At 40.2% G+C, this 6,737-nt stretch overlaps 1 non-coding gene across 1 annotated transcript; it reads right to left on the reverse strand.

Annotated features, from left to right (window-relative positions):
* Positions 1 to 812: 812 nt before the first annotated feature.
* On the reverse strand, positions 813 to 918 carry LOC131145250 (small nucleolar RNA R71). The gene has a single exon (XR_009134038.1). It is a non-coding gene; the product is annotated as a small nucleolar RNA R71 (small nucleolar RNA).
* Positions 919 to 6,737: the final 5,819 nt, after the last annotated feature.

The raw sequence follows: 6,737 nt of genomic DNA on the forward strand, positions 1-6,737 counted from the left end.
TACCCAACTTACCCACTTTCTATTGAACTTGGGATAGTTAGGTTTTATAAATATAATATTTGGTAGTTAAGGACCCAAGCCTTGGCGAGCCTACCAAATTTTGGCGCCGTTGCCGGGGACTTGGCTAAGGTTATAAGCCAACTTCTGCTTTAGAGTCTTATTGCTTTATTCTTTTGATTTGCTCTATATTTTTTTTTTTTTTTCTGTTTTTGAAGTTTGAATCTGTATGCTTACACGTGTGTTTATTTGGTTTGCGTTCTTTGGAACCCGAGATAATCCCCACAGATCTTGAGATTGAAAAATCCCATAGGTCCATTTGGAAACCTATATCTAATATGGAAAAGGATAAGTTGTCTGAACTGAAAGCAATGGCCAAAGATTACCCCCCGGTTCTCACTGAACAAATCCTGAAACCCCACGCTCCTCACCTACTAGTGGTGGGAGAGCAACACCTTAGTCCTCTTAGGGACTACTTTGTACCTAATGCATACGCATCGCCGTCTTGCATCCTGTTGCTGGATGTCCAGGCGACATAATTTGAGATTAAGACTTCGATAATCTCGATGCTGCCCAACTTTCATAGGAACTCTACTGAAATTCCATATCAGCATATAGATAAGTTCTTGAAATTTTGTTCCACCATCTGCATCCCTAATTTCAGTGATGATGCTCTCTGTCTTAGGCTTTTCCCATTCGCTCTAAAGGATAAGGCCACATCTTGGCTGATGTTCTTAAAACCGAGCTCGGTGACCAACTGGGCCACCATGAATATGAATTTCTTAAAAAGTACTTTCCAATTGGGAAGACTAATCAGTTTTAGAGAGCCATCACAAGTTTCTCACAGATGGGCGGGGAACTCTTTTTCGAGACTTGGGAGTGCTTTAGGGACTTGCTCTGTAAATGCCCACATTGTCAAGTCCCCAAATGGCAATTAGTGCAAACTTTCTATGAAGGGTTAGCTGAAAAAGATAGGTCTATGGCTGATGCATCGTGCGAAGGCACTTTCCTCACTAAGCATAAGAATGAGGCCTAGATTCTCTTTGAAAATATGGTGAAAAACTCTCAGCAGCACATGGCTACCACCCGTAGACTACCTAATCCTTCGACTTCTAAACCTAAGGGAGTCTAAGAGGTTACAACAAACCAAGACCTAGCCCCTACTCTATATGCTATATCTAAAAAGTTAGATCAATGCTTGTCCTTAGAACTGCAAAGAATAGTGTGTGCAGAGGTTTGCGCATTTTGCTCTGACCTTTCACATACATGTTATAATTGCCTGCATGCGCACTCCCAGCATGAGCTTGTGCAGGAGGAAGTAAAGGCTACTTACAATTGGTACGGTAAGCAGTCTAATGACCCTTATTAGAATATCTACAGTCCCAGGTGGAAACAACATCCTAAATTCTCCTGGATGCTGCAAGCTTTGAGTTTGTAAAGCCAAAGACCTTAGCAAAACGCTAATGTTGTGCCTCCATACCCATATCAAAATTTTCAAAATCATTTGGACTCAGCCCCCAAACCTTCAACCGTTCAGCATGTACCTCCACCTTAATTAAATATGATTTATTTCAGGAGACGGTGCTGATAGCCCTTAATCGAATCAAAGTTGACCGTCAAGTGGACCAATAACTCCTTCACTCCCATTTCCAATCTATCACAAAGCTAGAAGCCACCATGGGACAGCTAGATGCTACTTTAAGTTGGAGGGATGAGGGTAAGTTACCAAGTCAGCCCATAATAAATCCAAAGGGGCAATATGGGGTAGAGTGTGAACCAGATGCTGGTCCGACAACTTATCTTGAGCAGGCCCAGGTGGTAAGTTATAGGGTGACAGATAATGAAACCGAGGAGAAATTGAGCAAAAAGGAGAAAGACGAAGAGGAGAAGGTGGCACCAATTACTGATTCTTATCTCCTACCTTCTTCTAGCCTAAGACATGACGACCCTGCTTCCTCACTTGTGGTTGGAGGGACTAAGCCACATTATGCTCTTCATAGGGCCTTTTATGTCTCTCTAACCCCATGCCCTTCAAATCTCCCTATACCCTGCTCATCCAATGTGGAGACCACCACTGAGTCCATTTTGGGCCCCTTCCGGAGATTTCAAGCCAACCAACCCCTCTTGGATGCAAAGAAGAAAATGCCTAGATATGCACAAATCATTAGGGAACTATATAGGTTGCAAAAAGAATCAAGGGCAGCTATGAATGGACAAGCACGGTTGACTGAGCATTGGAGTTCCATGACACAAAGTCATCTCCCTCCTAAACTAAAAGACCCTAGCTCCCCCACTGTCTCTTGTGTGATTGGTGATTATGCCATTGAAGGGGCTATTTTAGACCTAGGTGCAAGTGTGAACTTCCTCTTATACTCAGCCTATCAGCAACTTAACATTGGAAAGCTACAACCCACCGAGGTCACATTGAGTTTAGTTGATCAATCCCTTAAGAAACCTAGGGTTTAGTAAAGGATATCATAGTCACGATTGGAGAATTCCCTTACCCAGTTGACTTCATTATTCTAGACATGGAACCCTCCACAAACCCAATCTCTATCCTTTTGGGTCGACCATTCCTAGCCACGGGTAACGCCTACATTCAATGTAGGATGGGGATTATGGACATCTTATGGGGCCATAAGCAACATAGGCTGAATATATTTAATGCCTCCCAATATTCACTTAACGCCGTCCAAGCTGTGGATGAAGCCATGATGGATAAATTTGTTAGGGAAGCAACTTCTTTAATGATATGGAAATACCCTTGGGATAGTACATTTTAGCTAGAGTGCCTTACCATTACCGAATTTGAGGACCCTTTTGAGCAATTCATAACAAAAAAAATGATTCGATCCCCAATTCTTAAAATAAGGTGGGGGTATGCAACTTTGGTTCTGAGGAAGAGAAGGGAGAAACCAATATTAACTGGGACCTAGGCTGACTTCGAGTTAAGTTTCAAAAGTGTCTGGATGAAGACGGTAAACATAGCGCTTCTAGGAAGCAACTCGATAGTTTTTCTTCTCTTTTTGAGTCCTTAGGATAGTTAGAGGAGATTAACTAGGGTTCAGAGTCTTGAGAGTAGAACTTAGGATAAGTTGGGGGTGCAACAAAGTGAAGCGACCATCAAGTGTGTGGGCGACCTCGTAGAGCCCCTGCACTGTTATGAGATTGGGAAATACTAAAAGGGTCGACCAGCTTTGCGACCAGCATTGAGCTTGTTGCTTCATGGTTGAGAAACAATAATAAGTCATTTAAAATCTGCTCGACCCTGACTCTTCATCTCCCAACTTCTCATTATAGCTTTGGTGAGCATAGTCACCTTCTTCTCGCACTTGCTACTTGTAACGCCCCGAACCCTTAATCTTAGGTCCACTGCGTTATACTTGATAACATCCTCATAATCCATAAATCAATATATACATAGCGGAAAACATAAACATAATCTCCATTCATATAATACCATAATACCAGAGTTTACTAATTCCTATCTATAATTCATATTATCCATTCATCACCTGCATTTCCATATATACACATGTCTCCAAAAAATTTCAGTATTCACAATCATTCCATCCTCAACAGACTTAAAATACAGCAACATAAAACATAAACTTAAACTTTATACAACCCCATAGTATATAAAAAAAATATACCCTTTCTGTACAATTCTAAAAAGACTATAAACGCTCGAGCTCCCTAGGCCCGACCTCGAGGATGTCCTGAAAAGGAAATAATTATATTCGAGTGAGACACATCTAAGTAAGGGAAGAAATATACATATTAAAATAGCGTGTGGCTAACATGAGGTATATAGATATCATTTTAAATACATTTGCAAAGCATTATCATAAATACCGAAACCATTCTTTGAACCTAATCAATCACAAGCAAAGATTTAACCCACAAGATTACCCAAGGATAGGGGTGATTACCCGCCCATACAAGTAGCACCCTTCTGTTCTGATACATAAGCAACCCGAAGGTCACTACTAAAGCATACCAGAGCACTCACCTTACTTAGTAAGCCCTCAAGTATTAGATTGATCTAGTACTCACACAGTTCAATAATGGTTTGTTAGCAAGGCCCTAAGGATAGGGAAATCTACCTGCCCATACAAGTAGGTTCTCTCTACCCTAGTACATTATGCAGCTACTGCCACATCTGAAGCTACTAGTGTACTTGCCTTTCTCAGCAAGCCCTCAGGTGAAGAGTATGCCTCACCCACTTGTAACATGTTCTACGTACATAATTACTTCTACTATCATAATACATTATTCCTTTCTGTCTTTATTCAATCATATACATTTGTTCATGTTCATAGCTTAAACTTTTCATTGCATTTCACTTTACGTAATCTTCATCATTACATTGTTCAGATTTGTCATTTCATACCATGTCATTTCATTGTCATTTCATAGCATTTTCCTTTCTTTCCTTCGTACTATAGCTGGTCTTTAGCTATCATCAGTTAGTCTACAGCTCCTTTTAGTTGACATCAGTTAGTCTACGTAGAAATGTACTAGATCTGCTAACATGGCTATCTTTTAACTGTCTTACATTTACATGGTTGCATTTAACATACACTAGCAACATAGTCCATATCATATTTTATTTTCAATGCTTTAATTACTTAACCTGCATTTCATACATTTAACATATATTTGCACAGAATTTACATTTACTAATGCCACACAATTTAGCAATAAAATTCATACATACTCTTGTAAAATAGGCCAACCCACATTTAACATTTATTTTCTAAAAATAAATTTCATTTCTTATATAATTCCTCAGAAATTACTTTTCACTTTCATTTGTTTACTTTCATATATACATAGCTACCTAAGCAGCCCTAGGCTCAGAAAACATTACTTAACATGGTTGGCATTTTATAATTCACACTAAAACACACACATAATATAACATAATTTATTACCTTTAAATTCATAAATCTGATTTAATATATAATTTTCCCTTACCTGACTTTTAAACTACCCTGGCAGGATACCCGAACCAATACCCGTAGCGTTCACTTGGACCCTAAATCAAAAAATCTTAGTTTAATTAAAATAAATTCCAACTGACTCAAATCTTAAGAAAAATGCTTATTTAATACTTGTTAGGCTCCAAATAAAAATATTCATTAAGAAAATCCCAAAATAATTCACTTACCCTGATTTTGGGATGTTTCTTAAACCTCTCAAACCAATGATCAGCTCTTATAGCCTTGCAGAGAACGATCCCACGAACCTTGTGGCTGTTCTAGATTGTCAAATTGGGTCAAATATGGCTAAAATTGAAGAGAGAAGGCTGGAAAATCATTTTAGAGAGAGAGAGGGGGAAGAAGGTTCGCGAATGCTCGTTGAAAATGAAATAAAACTCTATTTATAGGCAGGGCTTCTTCGATGAAACACGTGGGTTCGTCATCGAGGCACTAAAGAGACTTCATCGACGAGAAGATACCTTCATTGACGAAATTCAGAGTTTCAAATTTACTCTCTCAGGATTCCTTCGTCGACGTGGAACAAAATTCGTCGATGATCCCTAGAAGGACACTCGTCAATGAGGACAAGACATTCGTCGATGAGGCCTGTTGTTCCTTCTAAAAATCCTTCCTTCTTCCCCTTATTATCTATTAATCCATTTCCTTTATTATATTCCTAATTATTTTAATAATTTTAATTTTTGGTTCGTTACACTACTGGAGCAAGCCGTGGCCCTATTGCACCCGCTTGCAATGTCTTCTCCTTCTGATTCATCTTCAGCATCCTCCCATGCATCATCTCAGTCCACTGCCAAGAGGCAACGACTTCAAGCCGTGCCACATTGGGGGTCTTCATTGCGGGGCCGGCAGGGTTCTAAGTCACAGGAGGAGGTTGTGCGTATAGTTTGGGCACCTCACAAACGTCTGCGACTGATACCACGATGATGGTTGGCTCGATGACCACTAAGCTCGTTGCGCTTAGTATCACCATCATTCGTGGACTAGACCTCCATCGATCTTTAAAAGGTCGGGTTTCCCCAACCCTTGCACTTCCACCACTTCTGACCTACCATGTTGTATATCCCACTATCAGAGGTTTCCGATCTTCCCACCACTGTGCCTCCGGCTCCTTGACCTTACCCACAACCATGGCCATACCCCTTTCAATCATATCAATCCCTCCTACCAAGTACCATACCTGATCAGCCGCAGCGACTTTAGGCTTTCTAGCCACGTCAGACTTGACCCCCACTCTCCCGCAGCCGGCTTCAGTACTTGCGAGAAACAACACCTTCTTGTGACGCAACACTAGCCCACCCACTGATGTTTTTATCTGATTCAAATTCTGACTCTGAGTTAGTCTAGAATCAACATTGCTGTGTCATTTACTTTTGGCTCTTGTATTATACCTTTGTGGCACAGGGTTGTTTTCTTTCCTTTTCTTGTTCTAGTTCGCCATGTTTCTATAGCAATCTCAATATTTGTAATATTCCTTTCTACATTGTATTGTCTAGAATTTTAATGACAACTTTCATGGTGTTTTTGGCCATTTGGTATCTTTTGTACTATAGTGTCAATTTGCATGCATGACTCGTATGAACATTATATTTTTCAGGAACACTATTGATTCTTCCTGGCACCATGCACTGTCCTATCCCTTGCTTGGGTTCTATTTTCCTTTCAACACTTCAGTGAGGACATTGAAGTTCTAAGTTGGGGGTAGGGGTTTGTACACTACATGACACATTTATGCAA

The sequence above is a fragment of the Malania oleifera genome, chromosome 12 (genome assembly GCF_029873635.1).
Source record: "Malania oleifera isolate guangnan ecotype guangnan chromosome 12, ASM2987363v1, whole genome shotgun sequence".
NCBI classification, from domain to species: Eukaryota; Viridiplantae; Streptophyta; class Magnoliopsida; order Santalales; family Ximeniaceae; genus Malania; species Malania oleifera.